The sequence below is a fragment of the Labrus mixtus genome, chromosome 13 (assembly GCF_963584025.1).
Source record: "Labrus mixtus chromosome 13, fLabMix1.1, whole genome shotgun sequence".
Taxonomy (NCBI): Eukaryota; Metazoa; Chordata; class Actinopteri; order Labriformes; family Labridae; genus Labrus; species Labrus mixtus.
Genome location: NC_083624.1, coordinates 21,957,692 through 21,985,691, shown reverse-complemented (window position 1 = coordinate 21,985,691; position 28,000 = coordinate 21,957,692). Strand labels below are relative to the sequence as shown.

The 28,000-nt window shown below is 39.0% G+C and overlaps 1 protein-coding gene across 1 annotated transcript in view; it reads left to right on the top strand.

Annotated features, from left to right (window-relative positions):
• Positions 1–1,459: 1,459 nt before the first annotated feature.
• The window catches only part of htr1fa (5-hydroxytryptamine (serotonin) receptor 1Fa), a 29,638-nt gene continuing 3,097 nt past the window's right edge, over positions 1,460–28,000 (top strand). The window contains exon 1 of the mRNA XM_061054170.1: positions 1,460–1,593. The gene's annotated coding sequence lies outside the window, so the exon portion shown is untranslated. The remainder of the gene's footprint in view (positions 1,594–28,000) is intronic.

Below are 28,000 nucleotides of genomic sequence, written 5' to 3'. Positions count from 1 at the left end.
CTTTTTAAACAAAGAAAAAATTCAAGATTTACATGTTTTAAAATGTCAACAGTAAAATAGCATTTAAAGACACATGTAGATTCAGCATTCATTTGTCAAACATACTATGAATCAGTGATTGTCTGATGAGTTATCTTTGGCCTCACTCTTGTCAATCCCTTGTGCACATCAACCCACACATCTCTTCCAACTGTCCACAATTTTTTTTATTTTCTTTCCCCCCATCTCCACAGCATACTCAAACTAATCTATATTACATCATGACCATCAGTCAAGGGAATCTGAACATCAATCAGTGATTTCTTACAGAAAACAAAGTGACTGCACATTTACATAACAGCCAGCTCCAGAAACAGCAGAGAGCAGCAGTGCTCTGAGGGAGGTGAGCTGAGAGATTGATAGAAAATGCATCACAACACCTTAGACTCTGAGCTCATTTATTCACCACTTTTCTCCAAATCCCTAATTATGACAATATAATCTAAACTCATGTTTGACCACAATTACATCATCATGCTCCTTTTACATTTTCTGGTTCCATTATACATGCTGCAACCTTTTCATCGCCTCTGCATGAAACCTGCAAAGACTTCACACTTTTTCTGTAATATAAGTAGACGTGTTACTGTGAACTAACTTGCTAAAAATGAGAGTTTTAGTTGGACATTTCAGACATTGTGTACTATTGCTATAAATTCACACAGTCTCTTCTATAGAGCATTTCATGCTCCTCTTTTTTTATTTTGACAGAAATTTTAGTCCAATGCCTATTTGACCTGCTGCAGCATGCAGCGGTTTAGTCCATACTTAACAGACTGAGTGGAACTCATGCTGACGGTTTTGAGTATTTAATTAATTTCTCAATGGTAACACATTATGAAAAAGTGGCTCAACTCATCCTCAGAAATATTTCAGGGTAACCCAAGATCAGCTGGTCCAATCCTCAGAGACACAGATAGCCTCTAAAAAATAATTTAACAATTGTCATTTATCATTTTAATATTTTATTACTCAGTAGGTTTATGCAAATAAATATTTGATTACATGGTAATAAGAATTTTTTAAAACGTGATCGTGGTTTAACAACAATTAGGCTATTTTGTATACTTTTAAAGTGTGATAAAACAGACAATATAATATATGCCTGTGACAGTTCAGATATTATACTGCCTTATGTATCATCTTTTAAGCCAATTTCCTTCATGTAGGAGCTCTAATTAGGCCTCATGAACAATAGAGAGAGGCATAGCCTATATGCGACCTTTATTGTTTTTATCTGATTAAGTAGCCTATGACAGAAAATGTGAGTTTGTTGGAGGAAACGTTTGTCTCCTTATTAGCCCTGGTTAATGGATGGCTGTTATTACTCTTATCTTGTCTTCACACCTCCTCCTTACTGACGCTCCTCTCTGAGCTGTGTCTGTGGCCAAGGAGCGCGCGCTCCCGTTCGTGCGCGCCTCCCCCTCGGCCGACACAGTAAACGGGTGTCGGCGTGAACGTCGCTAAGCTCTGAATGGACACTAATAGGAAATGTAATATTCTTCTGCCACTGCCTGCTCTCTGCTCTCATTTAATCTCCGCAACGGAAGCCGGGTGAGTAAAAAATGAAAGAGATTGTATATTTAGAAACGGACAGGCTGCCAAGCAGTTTCTGAATTCATAGACCGATATTGAGAAGTAGTTTAAAGACATGAGGGAGGGAGCTTAATGTGATGTATGCACGCAGGTTTTAATTGATATGACATAATTTTGTTGTTTCATCCTAATAAGCCTTTAAAAATTGCAATTGAATTGTCTGTATATTGTTAAACCTCAGCAGAGTGCCCACTCTGCCTCCCAACTGCGCATAACTATTGACATGCATTCAATTATAAGACAAAGTCAGTGTTGGACTTTACCCTTGACCTAAGCTAAATGCATCTATTTAATTATACATTTATTTTTTCTGTGTCTGTGGAGTTGGTGAGATCCAATCCCGTTTTTTTTCCTTTTCAGGACAGAGACAGTGATTACTGTAGGCTACATAACGATTCAGGCTGATTTGAATTATGTAAGAGAAACAATCAAAGAAAATGAATTATTTCCCTGCCAGTGCTACAAGTAAATTGTACTAACTGACTACTGCCAGGAATTTTTACTGAACCCTGATCCACCGTGAGTAGTGATGAGATCTCTCTGGAGGGTTGTTCTAAAGGCAAATGTTCTCTAGTGGTTGTGTGTGTGCTTGTGAGCATCCAGTGTGCCCACACCTTACATGCTGAAAATGAGCTTAGAATGTACTGTAGACTTAATATAAAGTAACAATCATGCCCTCTAAAGACCCTGCTGGAATTCACCTGGGAATGTGTATTGCTGCAATGAATGGGTTATTTGACCCGCCACAGGTCCTCTGAGCTCGAGCTCTCCTTGACTAACTCATGGACCATTAAACACAACTTTATATGGAGCTTGATCAAGCAGAAGAATGTATATTTAAGAAGTCATATGAGAGAGAAATGTAGCTGTATTCATTTTTTGTTGGAGTGTATTGGTGCGATAAAAAGACAGTGAAAGAATCACACTTGTAGGAAGTGTACATCTTAAAAGATTGCCCGTGTGCAAACATGTGACTATTTATATCACTGTGCATGCAATCTTAGTGCCAGATGAAGTATTAAAACTTGATCATTTTGCATATCCAGGATTAAAACAAATGACTTTTTTTTAAAGCCAAAATGCAACATGCTAAGTGTCTGCACATGGCAACTGGTTGGGATCAAGGACAAACCCTTTTGTGATGCGAATAAACTATAGCTACAGGTACAATATGCAACAAAAACACCTGAATAATGATGCAAAAAGTTTATGGCTACAGTTAAAATTGCATTCTGGGTAAATGTTTTCACTGCTCCAACACTTCCTACATTGGCAGGGAACGCTCATATGTGGATATTTTCCCAGGAAAACAGGCTGGTCCATTCATGACCACACAACAAATCCTCTAACAGTTAACAGATAGAATTCATTCTATGTTCAACAGAGCCAACAATTTCTTTAAAGGAGGGACAAGTAATTTCACAACTTGAAATATTGAAGACGGTCTATACACTTGCTTCTTTTCCTCCGAGGAGATACATTTACTTATAGTAGTTAATTACAGTGGGAGAGTTATCTTGCAGGGAAACATAATGGACACCAGAGAGGAACAGCAGAGTCAAACCAAGGACACGCTGTGGCTGCTGATGATACGAGGCCATCCTTTAGCACCCTGCCAAGTTGGCTCTTATATGGGGAATGCACCAATCACGCGTTTTCTCTAATGATGCTGGAACTGGAACTCAGGCTACTGACCTGTACAGTACCTATCTGATAATGGGGGGCTTCTTATTCAGTGCCAGGTGAGCTGTTAAGGATTTTTTTAAATTATATTATCCTTTAACGTATAACTGTAACCACACATGACCTCTCAACTATAAGTGGAGATAGAAGTATAAGTGCCAATACTAATCCATCATTGATATTCAAGTCACATTTTTAGACAGGAGTAGAGGACATAGTAACTATTGGTCTCTATTACGACAAATGGATCCTGTTTCCCTTTCTTTGCCAAGTAATTCCTTCTTCTTTGTGCTCTTACTTGCTTTTACAAGCACCTTATTTCCCTTAGGGGATCATTAAACCTGAACATCTCCTACGTTGAAACATTAGGTGTTAGTCACTTGTAACGAAATTATTGGAGCCCATCTAACAGAGGAGGGTTTGTCAGCTTATATCTTATTACTGTTCTGCCTTTAGCAAGAAATATCTTTATTTACATATCACTTAACATTTTTTGAAAGTGCTTTATATGAAAAAAAAGGCACAGCAATATCAGTAAAATCAAATAGTGGAGCAGACCTCTTAGCATTGGCAAATTGCAAACATTAAAAAACAAGAGTGCAAAAGTGAAAATGTCAAGCATTCACAATAGCTCTCCAAGAGTCCTTTATAGGAGTCCAGAGCCCCTTTCAAGCCTGCACTCCAGAACTTATCTGGACTGTCTGGAGGAGCTGCTTGCAACCATGCAAATGTACAAATCAGTTGTAGGGGTTGTTAAATGATCTGAGCAAGTGGAGGTGATAACATGGCACAGAGTGTAGCTAATTTGCATTTTTTTCTGTGCAAATTTCTTTGTATTTCAGATACATCCAAATACATAGTATATTGATCAAAACCCAAACAGTGTGAGTCAGTAGTTGACAAGTGACACAGAGACTGACTAAAAGAATGGGACATAGTAAACTTTCAAACAAGTTATAACGTTATATTGAAGCTCTGAGTTGGGCATTATGGCCTTGCCATGTTAGTTGAATGGAGCCAGTAGTCACTTTACCTGGATGAGAGGTTGTAGAAGTTGAGAAACAAAGTGGTTTTTAAATGCTGAGTTATCCTTAAGGGAAAGTAGTCACACGTGTAATTCATCAGCTGTAGCTTACTGGCAAGTTAGTGACATTGTTTACTAAGCTATCCAATTTGAGCAGAATACACAAGTATAATTGATGATCAATCTTACTAGAAATGTGCTGACAGTTGTTCATTTTCTCTAAAAAGCTTATAAAACTAGGTATATTTTTGCTAGCTTACGGATAGGAGAGTGGCGAGGTGAACCATGATAGGTTAAAAAGGAAGTGTTGTTTTTGTTGTTGCATATTGCTGTTTTCTGCACTCCAATGCACAGCAGTACAAATAGTGCAATCTATACAAACTCTGGATATGGTGCACATATATCAGTTATCTGAAACATATTACTACTAGGGCCCGACCAATATGAGATTTTTGGTGCCGATACTGATATCGATATTAGGAAGAGAAATATCCGATATATCAGCCGATATGTTTCTTGGCTCTATCTTCAATCTGTAGATATATATATATATCTATATATATACACATGTTTGTGTTGAACCCGCAAATGCTGTTATCAAATGAAAAAGATATATAATGAAGACAAGATGGTCACTCAACTGGAAAATAACTGTGCATGTATGTGCTCACTGCTTGACGATCTGAAGAATGCTGATGCTTGTTGTAACCCATAGAGCACACTCTAGTGGTGACAGGTGTGACTGGTGAATAAATCTAGTAACATCGGCCCATATCACCGATATAATGATAGTAATTTGATATGCTAATATCGGCTGATTAATCGATCAGACTCTGGAAAACTCTCTCTGAAAATCTGAAACTGCACAGTCTGTTAGTAATACCAACTCAACAGCGAATCACATATCTACAATATTTGCATTTAAATGATTCCAAAAGGCACCTACAACACAATTATGTCCAAGTAATCAGGTTTAGTGACTGAAAGAAGCTGACACCTAACAGTTTTTTGTACCAGGCTGTAAACATGTTTATTTATGCTGTAAAAACGGTTTTTTTAGCTGTTGTGTGTATTATGTGACTTCCGGTGTACCTGGAGCCAGCCTCAAGCGGACACTCGATGAACTTCAGGATTTTGCACTTCCGCATTGGCTTCATTATATCAAGACCGGAGGTTGTCGCTTGGTTTTCTTGCACCATGTCAGGTTGTGTGTGGTGAGAAGGCAGACTCAGAGGGCAGAACAAACACCTAGCTGTCGGAGTGTCACCCACCTGGGGGTTTGGTTACTGCCCTTTGTGATGTCATGAAGGGAAAATCTCCAAACAGCCTTTTTGAGCACACAGCTTCTGAAGAGTGGAGCAGGCATTAGACAGACAGGATGGACTTTTCTCCTAATTGAGGGGTTTGTAGGAAGACTAGGGACACCTGATATTGTTCTGAAAAGTGTATTTTGCATAATTTGTGACCTTTAAAGAACTAGTGTATGATGACTTTGTATGACAGAGATCGTTATTTCTGCTGAAAGTTGGCATTAAACATTGAGGTCTATGGGGATTGACACACTGTTGGAGCCAGTCTTAAGTGGCCATTAAAGAATCCACAGTGTTTTACCCTTCAGTGTTGGCTTCATCTTTTGCTCCTGCAGGTTTCCTCTTAATCTGACACAAACAATCTGGCGCTGATTACTTCATGTGTGAAAAGAGTTACTCCTGCAAATCTCTGGACATCACATGAGATAATGGCTCCTATAAACCAGATTAAATCATCCTTACATCCAAAATGAATTGCATATATTCAATCCCAAAAGTGTAAGGTCTCGCTGAAAATTGTGTATTTGTAACTTTAGAGGTTATTTCAGTAAGCTTGTAATAACTGCCTCCCCGGCATACAAAAATTTTCCTCACAAGAAGACATAGATCAGACAGTTTGTTGGCTACCTGTTACCATTAAACGGGAATAAGGGATGAGAGAGAGAGAGAGGGAGAGAGAGAGAGAGAGAGAGAGAGAGAGAGAGAGAGAGGCTCTTTGCATTTGCTGAATCACCTGTTAGAAGGCTGCTGGAGGATGCCTAAGTGAATATGACAATTTAATTCTCACTTGTGACAGCAAACCAGCAACAACAAAAAAAACTCCATCGGTAAGCCAGTTTGTAGGTACTGAATGTATTGATGCTTAACTTCACAATGATATTTAACTGCTGCTTTCCCTCTATTTTAAATGTGCAGGAGCGCTGTGCTCGGCTGAATTTGTTTTGTTCAGCCTTCTGGATCTCGGCAGGGAACTGAATGTGCATTGATCTAAATAACACTTTGTTCAAATGTTAAAAGGCTTACAATATTTGTAGTTTTATATGGCTGATACATACAGCTCAATACCTTCAAGAAAGCACACTGTTTTTGTATTTGAATGCCTGACTCTGCTCACAACACTGTTAGGTTTATGCACCACAGATAATATCAAAAAATGTCAACCAACCTCACAGTAAAGGGGCTTATGTTCTTTGGATAAATAGGAGTGTTTGTGTGCTGAGGTGTACTCTTAAATTACAGTTTGTCCTTTCCAGTGACAGAATTGTCTTTACCATATGACATAATTTCATTAGGACAAAAGCACTTTGTGAGACTCGTGTTGTCCTACTACGTAAATTAGGTTGACAAGGGAGAACTTTTTTTTTGTAAAAATTCTTGGCGTCTGCAGCTTTCCAGATAGACGTCCCTGAGATCTTGCTTCTTGGCTCTTGGTTCACTACTATATGCCTCTGGCTACTAACAGCCCAGACAGATATCTGATGTACAGCCTTTCACTGACATGTCACAGAAGCTAGAGGCTCAATCAGAATCTGTCAAGAAACAAATTACCTATTCATGTCAGACATTAAAAAAAAGGCCTTTCCGAATTCTCTTTTTCCCTTATATGTCTGCAAGCTCTGCCTATCCTGAAAGTAACTGCACAAATGGTTCTCAGCTCCTTAAAAGGCCCATAGACTTCAGGAATCAATGTTTAATTAATTGTCACCAAACCATGACAGATGAGAATTTAAATCAGAGATTCTCGTGCCAACATGTGCTGCCAAAAGTATGCAAATGCAGTGCAGCCCTCATTGTTTTTTCATGAATCTTTGAAGACAGTTGAAAGGTCTTCAAAACCAACAGCATAGAACAAACATACCAACACTACTGCAGGCAGTCTTGCTTGTTTGTGTGTATGTGTGACGTGGGACAAACACACAGTATCGGCAAATGAGACAGATGGAGGGAGAACCTATTTGCATGCAGCTGTCTTGTTTGCAGAGATTCATTCTGGGATTATTCAACAAATTGACTTTAAAGGTGAACTGCCACCCAACTCAGAATAACCTGTGGCAGTTAAGGTAGACATGAATAGACCATCCATCAGCTGGACACATTTAATAGAGTGGCCCCTGTCTAAGAGATGGTCTTCTCCCATGGCCCCTCACAAGAAATGGACTCCTAATGGAACAAGAGTAAAAGCCTGCCTAGAGGCTGCAGGGTCCTGGACATTTCATAAACAAGAGAGTTTGATGGAACGACTAACATTTCAACTTACATTTTCACCTGTCTTACACATGCAGCAGTAGTGGAGCTATAGACGCTACGTTTGGCTTGGAGGTGAAACAACATAGAAATGGTGTGACCAACAGTGCCTCAGTTAATTCCATTTCTCCTTCGAAGACCAAAGAGTTAAGCAAAGTTAACACCATGGTCAAGCGTCGAACATATTTTTGTTCTGACTCAATTTTAAAGTCAACAAAATTACAACACCTCTCTACCCCAGCTGTTTAAGTCTGGAGAGCTGTTTACAAAATGAGCAAACAAGTTACAGAAGGCACATTTTCACAGTGAAGTTACTCTACTTACCAAATCTTGTATTGGAAAAAAGAATTGCCTGTTTTATAAATTTTCCACATGAAGTGCAACGCATCTACCCATTTTTCACACATTTCAAAGATAAAATACAATCCAAACTCCAAAGCCCTGCACAAGTATGCCTGAGCCCTGCAGATTCCTGCTATTTGTAAGCAACACACACTGTTGAAACAGGCAGTGCTATTATTTGCACTTAGGGTCACTGCAATCTGGTTTGTGATTTGCCCCTTTAAGAAAACCATATCTCTTTTACTCAGTTTTTTTTTAAATTATTATTTTTTGCGTAACATCCCGCTATTATTGCTGAAGACAGTTAAGGAACAACCACTTCAGTGATCAATCACTTCAATAAAGCTGTTTTCACATATGCACTCCTGAAAATGTTTAGAGAAGGTGGAAAGTGCAATGGGGAAGTGGCGGACTAAGCAACAGTCATACAACGCTATGGTGACAATATTTGCCTTTATATTATTGCTATGTGTAGTTCAACAGAATTACAGCCCTATAGAAGTGTATTTAGAACATTTTATCAACTCTTGGAAGAATTGTTTTCGAGTCCTCTAAATATGTTGATCAAATGTTTTTTGTTAATGCCCTGCAGTAAGTTGTATGAGCACTTATTGCAGAATAACTATATTTGTCTGTGCACACCAGAATGTTTACATTGAAAAATCTTGTTGACAAAGTCTTCTTTGTAATGTTACCAGGCAGTATTATCGTGCATGCAGGAAAGAAATGACAGCGAGAGATAAGGTTTGTCCTTTCTTAAGGCTAAAGGGGACTTTTGTTATTATAGTGACATCAATTAATACCTACAGTACCTAGTAATTGTTCAGTCAGGAACATTCTCCTCATAAATGAAACCATTTTATTGCAAAATGGACATACTGTACAGCTTCGCTTAGTGTTGAAGGCTCTGCTCAAAGGAAGCTCCCTGGGTTTAGCTGAGCAGCATGCCACAGGTTTGCTAGAGATAGCAGAGTGCAAAACAAACCGTTGAAAAGCAGATGGTTGCTAGGGATGCTGGTCTTATCACATACTTAGCATGACTAACTATATTACTCTACGGAAAGAAGAGAGGATTACAATGGAGGAAGGAGTTTAAAAGATACAAAAACAAATTTTTTCTACTATGATGGAGAAGTCAAAACTGAAGATATCACATTAAGTTAACATGGACCATAAATGTCATATAGGATATGGTGGTGTTTAAAGACTGGTAAATGGAAAAGAAACTGTCCGGACTAAAAATGACAAGGCAGATAAACTCAGTCAGGTGCTGCAAAATAAAAACAACTTAGAAATGAATAACATCGACTGATTTAAAAAAATATATAAAAATACAATGTAAAATGTAAGGTAGAATAAAAATGTGCCTTTAGAGCAATGTATCATATTAATGATTAACTTGTGAATCTGAGATTATTATGCACTTCTTAAAGTTTCATAATGATCAGTCCGAGTTGATGAAGTGTGCAATCCAGACTGTGAAATAGCTGTTTGTGTCACGGGAGGTCCGTCTATTGTAAGTGCAGTGGGTGCAGTCAACAACTTGGGCTCAAGGCGTCCACGAGCAGTGATTGAGCACACTTGATACACACTTGAAGCCGGGGTCCACTACTACTGCATATGCACGCAAAGCCTAATAAGCTTCAGTAATGTCTGTGACCCTCTATGCCTATACAGCAGGGATAAGTTGTTGGACACCAGCCATTTTCTTTTTTTTTGCCTTGTATCGGTGATTGGCAACTCTCATTTTCATTAGCATGTTTGACAATATATGACCACACTGCGAACGATGCCTGAAGTTTCACCGTTGTTTCACGATCTTAAGAAGCAGGTGTGTCTTCCAGCTCTACAGTGTCATCTGGCTACTCTATATGCTTCTTTTTCTTTGTGTGTTTTTTTGTGTCTGCTTCTTCTCTTTTGTCTGTTGTTTAATATCTGTGAGCAAACAGTTACGAGCATTACCCCCACCTGGACTGGAGTGATACTGCCATATGCTTTTTCTCTCAACTCAGGTGTCATCACTAATAATGCATGCGCTAAACTGTTACATCACTAATCCATCTACGTTATCCCTCACATTAATGTGTTCTCCTTACTCCAACTCCATTCTCCTTTGTCAAGTTGCAGTTGAACTGTAAAATTTCAACATTGCACTTAAAGGAAGTCTTGGCCTTAAATAATGGCTTGCAAGAACCCCCCCCCCCCCCAAAGAAAAAATGTAAGAAAAAAAAAGAAAATGGCCATTGCAAAGATATAGCTGTATGATCTTTTTTTAATTATCAACACTGTCTTATTTTAAAGCAAAACACGGAAAGCACTTCTGTCTTTGCTCTCACAGCCTAATTCCAACCATGCCTTAATGCCAAAGCAGCCCAGTAACAACAGATCCAATCAGCAAGCAAGAACTAATAGAGGAGTGTATGTCTATTCTCCCCATTTACATCCTGAAAGTGCTTTCCATTCGATAAAGTTATGATACTTAATGATGATTGAGCACCACAAGAATAAACCAAGCACACAAAGTGGCTTGTGGACATTTTCAGTATCAAAGCATATACACTACTGTGTGTTTGTGTTTTTCAAAAATGAAAAAGGATAGCATTCTTTTTCTTCCCTTTGGTAGACAGAGACACTGACCAGTGAACCTCATCATGCTGGAAACTGCGCAGCTAGGATGGCAAAATAAAAGTATGGCATTAGAAGCTGGGGCGATGTACATTTCACACTCTGCCTACGTACTGCAAAACCTCTTTATGTAATGCAGCCATTACACTTCACACAAAGGACTCATCTCAGAGCTCCTTCATTATTACATGTTGAGATCTATGAAGGTAGTTGCTTGGAATTCCTGCTGTTTTATTGAGTTATGGACAAAGCCTGAAAGACTAAAGGTGCATTATTCACTTTGATGTGGACATTTTTTTTAAGTGATGCCAATTTCACTTTTACCAAAAACACTGAATCTCCTGATGTGTGAATTGAGACGAAGATAAATGTTAATATGTTGGGTTATTGCTTTGTGGAATTGGGAATCAGACAGGACTCAGGGGTACATAGCAGCAAGTCCAGTGGATACTGTAAGTGATACACTCCAGAAAGGAGCCTCAGTGCTCTGCTATTGAAAGGGCAACAGGTTTAAATTCAAATCTCACACAGGCTTTCCCCAGTGGATCTGTGCAGTTTGGCTTGGAAACAACTTCCAATATTTCATTCGCTCTGCTTGCAGTTCCATTCAGCTCAGTCAGCTGGGGACTGCCACAAGTTATGTGTCGATTCACGAGTTGTTCATCCACCAGTAAAGGTGAAACTATTGAATAAATTCTGAATGCTTGATAAATGAACTCCACTTGATCTGATGTTGCAAAAGTGATGCACCCTGTTTTCAGTTCGTGATTGATTTCCAAGTGTAAGAGTGTTTAAAAAAAAAATGGATTTGATTGTTATGCACTTGTCCATTACTCATCCAACGAGAATTTGCACTGACCTCAACAACTCACTCCAGTTACTTTGGATGCTGTTAACTTTGTGTGTGTAGGAGGGTTGTAGATGCAGTCCAGATAATGAGTGCATGAGTATTTGTATGTGAGAATGTGTTTGCATGTTTTAAAGACCTTTTTTACAATGTGCATCACGCTCTTCTGCTTCTCCTACCTGCTACTATGTTTTGAAGCAAAAGTTGGTTTTGTTTGTTTTGAGGTATGTGTTAGTGTGTGTTTGAAGTACACACACACACACAAACACTTTGAGTTGACGGTTTTGTTGCTTTCTGTGGTATTAAACGTGCGGTATATGTGCGCTGTTGCAATAACATACATTTTAAAAGCTCTCATTACCTAACGTGAAATAGTCGATCCATCAATCTATATTTGTATGTATAGCGCCAATTCATAACAAATGTTATCTCGAGACACTTAACAAAAAGGTAAAAGACCTTACTAGTTGTTATTTTACAAAAGAGCAGGTTAAAGACCTTACAAATGACTATATTATAAAGTAATATAGGCAACATTAAGTAAAGTTACAGTGGCAAGAAAAAAGCGTCCTTTAAAGAGGCAGAAATCTTTGACAAAACCAGCAGGCTCATGAAAAACAGCCATCTGCCAAAGATGTACCAGGCTTGAAAAATGGGATAGATGAAGATGCAGGTAGCGGGATAGGGACAAACAGGGCGGGGGGGGGGGCAATCCGTAGCAGCTGGCTGTCCCCACCAATGGCCCAGAGTAACCTACGAGACATGAGAGCTCAGGAGCTCCCAGGAAAAGATGTGGTTAGTAACTAAGATTTACAGATAGTGACATGCAGTAATATGATGTGAATTCACAGAGAGAGAGGGAGAGATAGAGATAGGAGCTCAAGGTACCAGTATTTATTTTGACCAGAGAAGTAGGCGGTTTATGGCACCTTCACATGGCCGTTTTGGAAGCCCTATAGGTTTGCCAGATATCAGACCAGTTATCACGACAAACCAACAGGTGTTTCACAGTGGAAGTGGGCAAGCAAACTGGTTCAGATACAAGTGATTCTACCCGACCTTAAAAGCCTCTGCATTTTTCTAATACACTCTTACAAGCTTTTTTACAACTCAAAAATGTATGTCTGCTGATGTAATCCACTTTTAAAAAACTTTGTGTTTTTACATTGGTTGATTATTATGCATTAGATTAAAGGAATAAGTTGTGGCTTAATGAGGATTTCTAATAGGGTTTTTTTTAAACTTGCTGCCTGAAATCCTTCACTAATCACGAAAATGTAACTTCTGACCCAAAAAGAGTTGAGTTGGTTGCAGTTTGGTTTAATGAGGCATCCATGAACTGACTGATGGAGAATGACAGCAGACCTTTTCTCAATAAGATTCTTTCAAATGTTTTCAGTAATAGATGTACAGTTTTAAAATGGCAAAAAAATACTTTGTAGCTTCTGAGTAAAAGGTATAATCGACTATAAAAATGTATATTTATTACGTTCTACGTATTTAACTTTACTGATTGGTGGCATGTTTCTGGTCTTGGGTGCTAAAATTTACACTAAAAGCCTCCATTGACTTGCGCTACAAGCTGCACATTTGTGCAACTTAGGGTTGAAAAAAGTTAGCTCGCCTTCAATACAAGAGATAGGAGCTTTTCTAGGCACTGGAAAATGAACTCCTGTATGCATTACATACAAACTCTCAAAAGATGTCAGCAGGGATACGTCCCATGCACTGAGACACAAAGAAAAAGTCATGCAGTGTTATGTGATCTGAGCATTGACTGTTAATTTAGGTAGATCAGAGCAGCAGACCAAACTAGCACAAGTCTGGCTAGCATAAGTCAGCAGTTATATCCTCACAGTTAGCAATCATATGCCTGCAAGTATGAGTGCAGTGTTGATTGTTTCCTGAGTTAAAATGATAACGATGCTAGTTCTGTTAGCCAGTCAAAAGTATTTTATAGTACGTGTTAGCATCAAGCTAACACATCCGGTCCATCTGTGATAAACTGTGCCCACCTTGGAGAATAATGCACCAGCCACCACTGTTAGATACCTCTTTGGCTTTTGGTACTGTAGTAAATGTGAATTAACCATCAAGTCAATTATGATGAATCAATAATGATCCATTAAGCTGGTGATTGCAGGTCCTTTACCCAAACTAACAGTTGTATATTGGAGGGTCTAAGCCTCTAATCCAACAAACAGTGTTAAAGAACATCATGGCTCAAAGCACGGGGACATAACACATTTATAAATTTGCTAAAAGCCATGGATGGGATTTGTACTTATTCTTTAACAGCAGGGTTGTTTTAATCACAGGGCTTATAATAGGCTATCATTTCTGAATCTAGTAATTTGTAGCTAACACCAGCTATACATTTAAAAATAAACTAAAATGTTCCTCTGCATGGGTGTAATTACGCTAATGATTCAGCCCCCATACCTGACTATGGCTTTTCATCCATGTAATAGGAACATTCACAGAGTTTCAGCTTGCCATGTCTACTGTTTGGGAACAGACAGTGTTGAGCTGAACCAAAAGGCTAATGGACTGGGGATTGTTCTTGGACTCAATACCCGCTGAAATAATTTAATTTGAATGCTAGTAATCTCAAAGCCTGATAATGCAATTCAGTTGGTAATTTGTGAAATATTCAACCCCTGCAGCTATATTCGAGTCACTCTCAAGCATGTTTGAAAGCTGCACACTGCTGCACTCAAAGCCTTTTTCCTCACCTTGCAGGTTTTAATCACTCATCTGTTTCAACAGTGGAGAGCATGCAGCTTTAGTCAGCAGCACATGGAAAAGAAATTCAGTAATTTCATTTACCCTTTTCTAAAGGTTTCATAACACATTCGTTGAACATGTTAATAAAACATGCTACAATGCAACAATCATTTCACATTGAGTTCTCCTTCCATTTCTCTCACACATAGAACAATCATATAGTGAGCCAAGAAACTGCTTATTTCTTCTTTTATTGCCTTGTTGCTATTCCGCATTAGTACATTTTGCAACATCACTGTTATTGAAACATTTCTTACGAGAATGAGACTGGGACTTCAGCCAGTGTGACCTTGATCTGCACCAGCCAACTTCAAGGGGACTTGTTAAAAAGATGGGCCTGTTTCCAAGCAAACTCTGCAGCAGCGTTGAAAAAAAAATCGTCAAGCTATATTTCTGTGACAACGTTATCACATAACAATGATGTTGAGAACAGGGACTGTTTTTAAAGTCCCCCTGATGACACATTCAAGGACACGCTGATCTGCAACCTCTTTAGTAAAAGAATCATCACGTTTCACATTTTCCTCCTCATGGTGATGATGTTTGCTTGATGATAGTAAAAAAGCAGAACAAGGTTGTTGTAGTTTGATAAAAGAGGTCATACCACGAAAGGACACTGAAGATTGCATTTGATGCATGAACAATAATTTTTCAGATGGACCTCCCATCAGTTTAACCATTTTGCTTCATCGCCCCAACAAAGTCCACTTACACTGAGGTGCACTAATTACAGGTCTTGTGGAAGGAAGTGAACATTGGCAGAGGATATTAGCTCATGCTGGTTCAGGGAACTATGCATGATGAGCATTTAATTCTTGTGCTTTAATGTGAGGGTTTAGGCTCCGTTTTGCTTTCAAAAACAGCACAGGTCATTTGCTCAATGAAATAAAATGTTTACTCGTGTTCATCAAAACGGCTGAATCAATGCAGCGTATTTTGTGCATATAAATATGTGCGTGAGTAACACTTAGACAATAGATTATACTCTTCACATATGTTTGTTAACGATCAGCTTTAAGTCTGATCGGACACACAGGTGCTGACAGGCATTGCACAGAGGCAAGCACAACATCGACTGCTGTTCTTGAGAGCTCTAACCAGTATAGAAACCATCTTTAAATCGTTGTTGTCAAACAAAAACCATCGTCATTGTCATGATTAGCACAATTATTAATATCAAAACCATCGTCAGCATCATAACATAACATATTTGTCATATTGACTTAAATGAAATGACTGATAGTTAAGTAAGAAGCTATTTTTTCAATTAGAGCTGAAACTATTGAAAATAGTCACTTCTGCACTGCTGAGCTGCCAAGCATCTTTCAACATGTGTACTTTTTAATCATAGGTTATCTATTCGTTTTTTAGCCCTTAGTAGCTCTAATCAGAAGAGTTCCCTACAAAACACACACATAGGGCTGAGCGATGACTCAAAATGCTGTCACGATAAACATTTTTTTTATTACAGTTGATAACGATAACTATCACAATAAATGTCAAATCACTATTATTAAGAGGCTGATTCCACCAGGTGTCATCGGATGAGTTGGGTAGTTTGAAGACAAAACTTGACTGATGTTCCACGTGTCATATTTAACTAATGATCAGATATCGGACCCATTGACAGTTTGACAGGAAACAGTGGGCTGAAGGTTTTCAGGGACCATCATTAGCATTACCGTTAATGCTAACAGCTAGCTGAGTTTTTCTAAATTTGTCAACAGCCTTCTCATTTTAAAAAAAAATCTGTATCACAAATGTTGCATTATTATCAAGTCCTAAAAATGCAATATCCATCACAAGAATAGAAGGGAGAGAGGCCACAGGACTTCTATACTGAACACATTTGCCCCGTGTTTTTGTTGAGCTAAAGCTATACGAATTTTAAGGTGTGGGCAAGAACAAAGTTACTGGTGGATGAAGAAGATGAACATCTAATCAATTACATTTCTAATACCGATCTCCATCAATGATATCAAAGGGAGAGTTTCGCACTGCATTTGCTGTAACCCTTACAAACTGTTCTGGTCAAATTTGACCCGTTTTGACATTTGACAGCGCTTGACACTGTCTCAAGAACTGCCTGTGTTCCCACCACATGTGCCCAGGTCCCTGCAGAGACTGTCACCATTTTGGTCTGTGAAGAGTCATTGGGGAATCTGGAAACAGTGGAAGAGTAAACTGCACAGGAAAGATCAAATATGATGCACATAAGGAACACAAGTCACACAGAGGGCAGAGGGTGCCTTGAAACAGTCATGAGATCTGCACCTGCAAGCATGAACACCTGCGATGCTGAAAACATTACATAAGAATGAATCATCCATTTATCAATGCCAGACAGACTGTTTATACTTTCTAAATAGATCTGTAATTAAAAGATATAGATACTAGCTCGGAGGGAATTTCTGAACAGGGTCAAAATTGACCTGAACCATACAGTGAAGACATCAAGTATGAACAGTATGTAAGGGTTAAGCAAGGCAACGTCAACGTCAACCTGCTGCTGAAAAAAAGTAAACACTCTCGACCCAACCCAGGTCAAAAAATACAGAATGATTTAAATTTTTCCTGCCAAAAATACTTTAGCTCACAGTCTTTGATAAGTTCTCTGAATTCCTTCTCTAGGAACATTCTGTGTGACCCAATTGTGTCTGGCTTTTTTTTGTTTGTGGTATAAAGAGACTTCAGTCTAGTGCTGTTCTTATATTTCTCCGATAATCACAGACTTGTCGAGGAACATCAAGCTTTGGGTCATCATGTCAATCCTTAATGACTCACTTTGTCGCTTTTGGCTGCTTGTTTTTCTTCCTCTTCTCAGACTGTCACAGTTTGTTATCCTCATTTAATGATTTTCATAGAATAATTAAGGTGAATGAGGCTACGTGTTCATTTGGATATGAAGCAAGAAGGTCATATGATTAATCTGTGTTAAAACATTGTATGTGTTAAGGTCTCTTCTCCAAAAGTGTTAAAGCTGACAATCTGAATACAAACAATTAAGTTAAGGGGGAAATGAATCAGTTTATCAGCACTAATCTGACCAACTTGCTTCCAATGTAAGCTACACACACTGGACTTCAGAGTGAAAAAAACAGGAACCAACTTTGAATATAGTTGAGCATCCTACAAATTAGAAGCCCAGATATTTCCTTTTATGAGGTGGTGGGACAAAAACAGAACTCAAAGGAAATTGGTTCACACACCTGGGTCAGCTGGTGGACAGACCTTCAAATGAACGATAAGCTGATAATGTGTGTAGGCAGATGCTTTAACTGTGTATCTGGCTGGCAGCGTGTGTTGATGTTGCTCAGGGTGAAATGCAATTTACAGAGGAAAAATATGATGACATTTTTGGCTGCTGATATTTTTCCTGTGGAGATTTCTTATCTTGCATCGTCCCAAGGCGAGTTACAACTCTGTTTTATTTAGACCAAATATTTCCCTCGTAGCGGCAACATGTGACCCTAAGAGGTGTAACTCTCGAGTGTCAAACAACTCCTGCTCTTACATTAACAGGAGAACATCTGTCTTAAGGTAAACGGCACTGATCAAGTGTCTGTCTTTGGGTGTCTTTAGTTCTCTTATGTCCCACATTTTAGTCTCTGAAAAATAATATATATAACTGGAAAAGTTTCATCTTCAGTCCTGCCCACCTGATCTGAAAATGTATCCTGCTTTTTGAGAAGATGTGTTTGTGCTGTTTGTTTGAAGGCTCACATCCTATGGCAGTGTGGGATGTGCATCTTTAGAGACAAGCTAAAGAAAATCATCAATATTGTCTTAAGCAGCGTTTTGTGATACAGGAACTCTCACCTCTTCTCTCTTTGCTCCGAGCTACACACTTTCTAGTGATGGATTTCTTGTAAACTGATTTCTGTTCCAACTCAAAATGCTTATAGTAATTCATGAAAAAGTGTTTGTGTACCTTTCCAATACAGAAGACCTCGCTCCATTTTTTAAATTAAATCCATTAAGAATAACAAATATGTATTCTATTATTTTTGAAAGAGTTTGTGGAGTTAATGTTAATTGAATAGCTTTGTTTTTTCATTTCAGGGTACACTGACAGGTTATTAGGTTGACTCACAACAAGTGTCAAATAGCCAGGTTTTCATACCTACCCAAGATACTACCTATTTGTGCACTCTGTAGCTGATTGCGCCCTCTCTAGTCAGTGTTGGTTTTTCCACTCCATTGCGTGCCATCAGCACCACTCCACTCTGCTCCACTCCAATACCCACCAAGTCTACTTTCAATGGAGCCCGCTGCTGGCATGCATCAAGCTGAACAGAGAACAATCCGGGCTGGAAGTCAAGTATGTCAAGATAACACACAGAACATCTGGTCAATTTTGAAATAAAACAAATTATGCAGAATCTCGATCATGTTTCCCACCACCTCATCAAAATTGCACACAAAAAAAACCCATCAAAACAGTCACCAAATAAACAGAAAATCAACCTCATGAAGATGTTTTTCTTTTTATTCCCGCGTGATCTTGTAGTTCTCCTGTGATCTTGTCAACCCCATGAGTCCAGCTGCTCATGGTTGTTCTCCGCTGCACTCGGTGCAAATCAGTGGCAGAGCTGAAAAGCTGTGCACACAGATGCTGTGGACACTACCAGTTAGTGTGGCATAAGAGACTGGAGGAGATTTGGATTAAACCACAGACCTTTGAAGTGGAGGACTACCCGCTCCACATCTGATACACAATTTCAAAGTACTTTCCTTTTTCCTCTGACTTAACGGGGGTCCTCTTGACTTTTTTTGTAATAGGCTTTTATTATTTAATTTATTGGAGGAAAGGTAAACTGGTACCAACAAAACACATCATTTTTAACTGACTGGTTTTATGCTTAATGCTGTACCCTGATTTAAGGAATGTCTGCAATTAAGTAAGAATGTTTGAAACCCTGTCGAGGCTTTAACCAGAGTACACAGTGAACCGGTGTGTTCAATGGCATTTGTTTGATGCAGAGCTTTCAAAGTGAAGAGCACCGATCAAACATACTACCAGTCATGCTGCTTGCCAATGAACTCAATCAATTGAAAGGCAATAATATCAGGCACAAGCAACAATTATGCATTATCTTTAAACTATTGTAGTTATTATACAATCACATTAAACCTGTATTATTGATCAGCATACCTGCCCTGGTCAAAGACAATGTCTCATTCACTGCTGGCTTCATAAATGCTCGACAGGATGTTTTTTCTTGTCATAATGGAAAAAAAATGTCAAAAGAATCTTTTCATATTATCTTTTTGCTGTTCCCCATCTTGCAGTATCTTTGCTTGACAGTGAAATCAACAGAATGAATGGTGTTGGGGAAGTCACTCTGTTGTAATTAGAATCTGTACTCTTTATATTTGGGATAAGCAATCTCGTTACTCATAACTTGTTGTACTTATTTTGTAGAAATCATGCTAATCCCGAAGTTGTGCCTTTTAAATCGTCTGAAAGGAGGTGATAACACAGCAGCCAGGGGAGAATATAACCTCCTCCTTGAGTCAGATACAAGGCTTTTCAAATCTCCAACTGTTTCTGCAGCACAACTGGGCAAAACCTAATCCCTGCAAGTGGAGAGGGGATTGAAACTTTACCCCAAGAGAAGCTAAACTTTTCTCTTATGTTGTGATTCTAAACATGCTTTGACAAAAGGCCTTGTCAAGTTGTACAACTGAACTTTCTATGACATAATCATATATAAGTCACTCTTCTTATTAGTGCACTTCTCATCCTCTGGAAATGGTCTTTTAACTAACTTTCCATGCATGCTCCGGCATGATCTGAGAGCTTTGACACATGATTACAGTTGCTGTGCAGAAGCGAAAAGGCTCTCTGCCACTCTCAAACATTTTGTCCACCTGCGCCCAACCTTCTGTTGCTGCTCTACAAAAGCATAATTCAACCAATTTTCCACTTATTCCACGCGCTTCCTCAGCATGTTAAATGCCTCCAATAGGGAAAAGCTCTCTCAGACTTCCAACAGCAAAGCCATTACACGCAGGGCACACATCATCGCACAAGGCCCCAGACAGCCCCTCAGCCCATTTTTTTTTTCTCACTCTGCTTCCATCTGGTCGTAGAGCCCTAGTCCAAGGTGCCATTGCATCACAGAAAGAAACAAAATAGCTACTGTCATCAGTGGAAGTGTGGGTATGGGTGACTTTGAGTTATAGAGCTACAATTACATAAATAAAGTTGTGCAAAGAAATACAGCTCAGCAACAAAGCTCACTGTCACTACACCTTTATACTTTTACACTGAACCTCATGGTGGCGTAATACAGGTGTCCTACGTGTGATTCTACAGCATTATGAGTCTCACAAGGCACAACATGTAAACAAACAGCATGAGCTTCACGATCAGACACACACACACAGCACTGTTCGTAAACAGTATACACTGTATGACCTCTGTTACTACTATCATTGCTGGCTCAGTGGCAGAACAACCCACCCCATCATAAGGCCTCTGTGACATTTATACTGATGGTAAGGCGTAACGGGGGGCATAACAGGCAACGTAAAAGGAGCTAATTCAAAAAGGACAAGTATCATGATCCAACTTCAGAGAAGCAGTCGTTCACAGTCGGTATTTATAAAGACTGCCTTGAATGTTAGCTTCATTCAAGTGAATCAGTGCAATCTAATGCATGATTGTATCAGCCTGGGTCCCAACACACTCTATAGTGAAGTCTACGCAATACATAACATGGAACGTATGTGTTGAAATGTTTTTGGTATTCAGATGTATTTCCCATTTACACAACAGTTGCATGAGATGGAAAGAACAGACTGGCAGTTACTTACAACAAGGACCGATAAATCATGTTCAGCGTAGAAGACCACTAATACATATTTAAAAGTATCGGCCAAACAGAAATGTCACCTTCAAGTCGCAGACTTTCAAAAATGTGCTTTGCATATTGCTACTGCACTAGGTTGTTTGATCTTCACTGCTAAGAGTCGTGCAGTTTGACATAAAGAGATAGTGTTCAGATTTATTGTCTGAAAGAGGGAACGTTGAATCGTGCTCACCTTGAATTGTAGGGGAGTGGATACCTCCTTTACAAGATGATCCGATTCTAATCTCAATTCATAGGCTATGTCCTGATTCATTTATGATTCATTAAAATATAGAACCATAATGTCCAATTCAATTAGATTATGTGTGGTTTGATTCGATCCAATGCAAATTGATTACAGAATCACAATTAATTTTCCACTCGTGCAGCATCTAACAGTTCTTGTTGGTGTGTGTTCTTTAATTGAGTGCTAACCTGGCTCAATGCTGTTGGTCTGGTACCATGTGATCTGATTTAAATGTATCAACCGTGTCACGAAAGCTATCACTCTCAACAACACATCTCCAGGAATGAAACATCCTCTAATCCTCAGGTGTTGGGTCTGCTGCTTGCAAGCTTGTTAGCATCTTAGCAAAATTTCAGCCCCTGCTGCTTTAACAGGTCAGACTTGTGTGCTGGTGTTGGTCTTTATCCCTTTTCTCCAACGCGTCCGGATGGGAAGACATTTGGAAAGTTTTTCAATCTGTATGTGAAGTCCACATGACTTGATTTTTGAGGAGAAGGACTGTAAATTGCTTTGGTGATTAAAGATGCTGTTGTTGACTCCTTCTACCTAAATTACGAGCGGTTTATCTTAATGCTGCTTCTAAATAGCCCTATTTTTTGCCAGGAGACCTTTTACTACCCGATGCAGGTGAGGTCACTGTTACGTCTTTACTCATTAAGCCTGCTCATATAAACCCAAACTATTCTTTAAATAAGGGGTTTTATCATCGATTTACTCCTTCATCCTTCACAAAAAGACCCTAATGGTGGAGTGAATCTGATCAGAGTTCTGATTCAGACTTCTTAGGTTGATCAGACACATTTTGAAGATTTAAGTAAAGGGGAAAACGTGTTTGTGCCCCGTGTCCACCATTCCTTTTTATCCGTACAGAAAAGAGCTAACTGTGCGTTCAGGAGTGTTTGCATGAAGCGTTTGTGTAAGCGCTGCACGTCCGTCCTGTCTCCATGACAACAGTCTGTTTACAACGGCCGCTGTATGACCGACACAGCTCCGTTACTTTTTACTGCATGTTTGATATTTGATGTTTATTTTTTGCCACTTTTTATAGTTTAGTAACTTGAAGCATTAAACAATGATAATGTAATTTCCATTTTAGTGGCGCGTGTCTTCAGAAATTTGACTTGCAAAGTAAAACTATTAAGGAATATTGGATTCTGGTTTTAATCTCCAAGAAGGGCTAGATGTTCATTTTATAACTTCAAAAAGTCTTACAAAAATGTACATCCTAGTAAATGTGATTGGCACACTACTGGATCTGATTCAACAAAAATTCTCATTCAACACTAAATTTTACTAAAAGGGACACTAGTGTGTACAAAAAAATGAACATTCCCCTTTGTGTTTAACACAAAATGTCAATGTATAGAAGCGAATAGGCAAACTCAAACAGCAGTGAGATAATAAACATTTTATTTTTTTCTGGACACATCCAATGTTTCCCTTGTGAGCAGCAAGTAATATTCCACCTATACCTACACCTCATGTACCCGTCTTTACAACACTTAAAGTCAAGAAATATTCCAAACAAGCAAACAGATACAAGACGCAGCACGTCTGCCCCGTTTGGATGAGGTGAGTGCTTGAACCAGTTCCACCAAATCCTGTCCTTGGGGGGCATCTTGCAAGCTAATACTTCTATCTGCATGAAGCAGGTAGAGAGAGCTGACGGTGACATGTTGTGTGTGTGTGTGATTGTGCGGTGAAACCCCAGCTGTGACATGCATGAAGTGATCCAGCGGAGCTTGAAACGAGAACACAGGTCAATGAGTGAGAACGGTGACTGCTGTAAAGTGGACATGACAGCAGTTTAGCCCACTCAGGGTGATGGGAATGATATCACCCCTGTGAAATGCAGGTCAGTGAGAATGAGGCACTTAGAATTAGACACATTTTAGCAATTAGCCAAAAAGGACATTGGATTAATAACTAATATATAAAGAAAAAACATTTAGGACAAAGTGAATCCTTTACTTTGGAATATAACCCAGTGCCACCCATTTTTTCCACACATTTTCTAAGTATATGATCATGTTTTAATGCAGGTTGCTTTTTTGTTCCATGCAGGACGGTAGAATTCATCTTTACTTTCACTGAGAAGTAACATTTGTTTCCACTTTAACTTTCAGAGCAACAAAAACAGCAATCCATCACTTCTGACGGAGCACTTTGCAGCATTTCCTCAGTCTAACTTTGTCATTTACCTCCAGTAGCACATTTAGATGGATAGAGCAGATGATAACAGATAAAAACAGGCAAATAGAGCTGCAAATGAATGAGAGCTGCTGTGCCCTCTTATGGTGCGACAGTTAGTCATCTATTTTGCATCTTTCCAGCGCTGTCAGTCACACTAGCGGCTCTCTCGCAGCTCTCCTCCTTCACGACAACACTTGGCAGCTTGAAAATCCTGCCCGAGTGTTTGTGTTTCAGAGATTGTACTCCACATGACAGATGCAGATTCCCTCTTGAGAGAGAGAGAGAGAGAGGCAGAGAGGTTGAATGTCAGATGGTCAACCTTCTACGGCGTACAAATGCTTCGGTGTTTGTGTTTACAGCATTCATGTGCTGGTACACAGGTGATTAAACTGTTGGTGAAACATGCTGTTTGAGGATGGAATCATTACATTCCTGCTTTTTTTTTATCACTGAAATAATTCCTACATGTTTTATTCTTTACATAAAATGACTTCAATCCATTTCTGACTTTCAGAAGAATCCTATTTATTTTTAAAAGATGAAAACATCTGCTCATACTGCAGCTCATGGAGCCAATTAATGAATAAAAGAACTTCGGTTCTTATCTTGTATCAACCTATCCATAATTAACAGATAATTAATGTGAAAAAATAATGTTGCAAACACTCAAAGAAGCTGAGAGTAAAGTAAGCGTATCATTTTTAAACGGTGTGGCTGTGAGTCAGTTAATAACGCTGTTTTCCTTGTTTGCTGGATTCGTGTGAGGACACTGGGTTTTTCTTCTGAATAAAGCAGAGAGCAGCTTCGCACCGGCTCACTGGAGCTTATCTTCAGATGGCCTTGAACAGAAAGTGTGTTTTATAACATTTACAAGACAAAGGCGGATGATTTCTTTGTTGCACATAATGACAGGCTGGCACTGTTAACGCATGCCATCAATCAGTCCATATACATCTATGCACGCATGGACACATGCTCCCAAACACAAAACATGCCCCACTGTGCCCGTACTGGATCTAAATATACACATGTCCACAAATACTTTAAAAAGAAACTATTTCAGATGCCCAGGGCTGACAATACATCAGTGCAGCAACAGAGCACAACAGAAGTGCAGCGGTAATTATCATCCATCTATCTGTGAAAAGTATTCTGCATATTAAGCACCAGCTTTTCTTCCAAATGCATTCAAATGAGAAAGAGTGTAGAAATGCATCATTATACAGAGGAAGGCAATTTTATTGTCTCTAAAGACTCAAATCACAGGTAGGAAGAAACAAACAGCAAAGCAATTTGTTCTGGAATAGCAGTTTAAAAAGAACGTGTGTAGTTTTGAATTAGTTTGCAGCCAATGCAACATAATGGACTGTAGCCGACTCCTCTGAAAAAACAGAGAGTTATAAAAGTGTGCGGTGAAACTTCACGTCAGGAAGTAATTTGCTTGTACAGAGGCTGAAAATTAGTTTTTAAAAACTTTGTTTATACAGACCAGAAATGTTGTTTTAAAGTCAGTCTGGCACTGCAGTGTTAAGAAGGCTGGGAAAGACAACAAGAGTTTTATCTTCTACAAACACAAAAAAATGGACATAATTGGAGGCAAACTCTTAATTATTATTTTTATTTTTGCCTCATTTTTGCCTTCATTGGGTTGGACAGCCAAAGAGAGAGAGGAAATATTTTGAGGAGAGAATGGGGGACGACATGCAGCAAAGGGCCGAGGCTGGATTCGAATCCACGACCACTGCAACAAGGACTAGAGCTTCTGTACATGAGGTGCTTGTCATAACTGCTCGGCCATCTGGTGCCCATTGCCATATTTTTAACATTTTCAATGTCCTTAAATCAAATATTACTTGGGGTGCTGGTAGTCTAGTGGTTAGTGCGCAGAGCCCATCTACAGAGATTATAGTCCTTCAAGTGGGTGGCCCGGGTTCAAATCAGACCTGTCGCTCCTTTTCGCACGGCATTCCCCACTCTCTGTCTCCCCGATTTCTGACTCTATCCACTGTCCTATCTCTAAAATAAAGCCCCAAAATAAACCTTAAAAAATTGTAAAAGAAGTGTATCAAGGAAATGCATGTATGTGGAAACTTTAAAAGCAACATGCCCACATTTGTCAAAGTAGAAGTGTTTGTACATTTGAGCTAAAACACAATTTATACCATATCAGCTGAAACATAAGGGGATGTTTTTTTTTGTGTTATTATTACAGCTATGAAAATCACCACATACCTTTGACATCATGTAAACAACATATTAGTACAACTCTAGTCATATGAGGCTCTTCATGGCAGCTTCTGAGCTTTTTGGTTAGTGAATTCACTGGTGTCCTACAAACTTAATTCATGTGATGGTTAAACATGTATGACCTTAAAACCCACTGCTATGGTATTTCAATACAAAAATAATTCATTGCGCAAGTAGTGTCTTTATATGAATGCCTTTTAACCTTCAAACTATAAGCACTGAGGTGACTCAGTTGGGCAGAGAAATAGCTAGTGCCCACACCTTGAATGAAATAGTGAAATGCTCCTCATATGCTTCTGCACTTCTGTATGTACTCTCAGCTACACTTACACTGTATAAGATGCTCAGTGTTGTAAAGCTTAAAAAAATGATTAATTTCATAATGATTCATGATGCTAAGAAGGAGCAACATGGGACATTGAGAAGGAAATAGTTTCAAGAAATGCTCCGTTTGCTGTAAACTACTCTCTGCTACAACACAGCTAATTATAGAACAGAGTTTCTTCTATATTTTGCATCAGATTATACATCATATACAGTAAGAAGTGCTAAGCTGTGGTCCAACAGCAAAATAATATCACTCCACACACACACACACAGAATCCGTTTGTTTTTGTCCAGAAGGCACTTTGGAAGTATTCCTGGTGAATTCTATTAGCAGTCACTTTGCCATGTGTTAGGGTTAAGTGAGCTGAAATCTTTTATCGCTGTCAACTGACATCAAGCCTTGCCTACCCGCCTACCCCCCTGACCGGCCTCCTGGGAATCGTATGGTCTCAGTAGAAACTTGACAGTCAGGGTCTGGCTGCCTCTGCTCCATCACCACATTAGGAAGAAAAAAAAAAGTACTGTACTTCTTGTGTTTCTATAGCAACAGTTTTCACTCATGTCTTCAGGATACTGAGCAATGCAGAGAGTGTGAAGGGGAACTGCAATGACAGGCATTCCTTTGCATTTTGATTAACTCATCGTGGCCCCTGGTTAATTAGCAGCTGACAAATATACATGAATTCCCAAAATGAAAGAGTAATGTTTTTTTTTTTTTTGTCAAAGCTGAATGTTTTTGTGTGATGTCATATTAAGTTTAAACGAGAGCATGTTGGTGTCAATGATTACAAAAAAGTTGTCCCCAGGATTTAAATTTTGACATTCACTTTTATCACATGATAAAAAGGACTCATCATGATCATATTTATAACAGAGCCAATGATCAGGGTCACTGGACTGACCCTAACCCTCCGTCCTCTCGTCGATATTGAGTAGTTTATCTATTGCTCATTTACCAAACCCTCCCATGGCCACAGCTTCCCTTGTGGTTTCACCCCCCCCCCCCCCCCCCCCCCCGCCCTTTTTTTTATTTTTCATTTTATCCCTTTATACTTCTCTTTTTTCTTTATTGTCCTTATATGTATTTCTGTGTGTATACATATAGAATTTTCCTTTCTTCTTTCCTTTTGTCTGTTCTGCCCGCTCCTCACACCGTGTATCCTTATTTATCTCAAGCCCCTTGTCATTCTGATTGTAATGTATAGAGGAGCTTGTGTGTGTTTGTGTGTGCTTGTATGTGTGGATGGGCGTCTGTTGTATATGTGTTTTTGAGCGTGGAAATTATATATATTTTTTCAAAACTGTGCACTCTAACCAAGGTGGACACCACAAAGGTCGAGTGCAGGCCTATAATTGCTTTCCTTGTTTGATTGTCCTATGTTCCATATTTGTATCTGTAAAAAATGAAAAATGTTGATCACAAAATAATAAGAAGAGCAGATGTCTCATTTGCAAATAGTCAATTGATAAGCTGAATATAAAAGCCACAGAGCCGGGATCAGAGTTAGTGATTCACATGAAGTGAGTGACAACAAAGTCAAACACACATGCAAACATTTGCTTCTGAAAACTTCTTTCATTTTATCTGCAGTGATTTCTCTCATTGTGTAAGTGTACTCGTCCTTGGCTGCA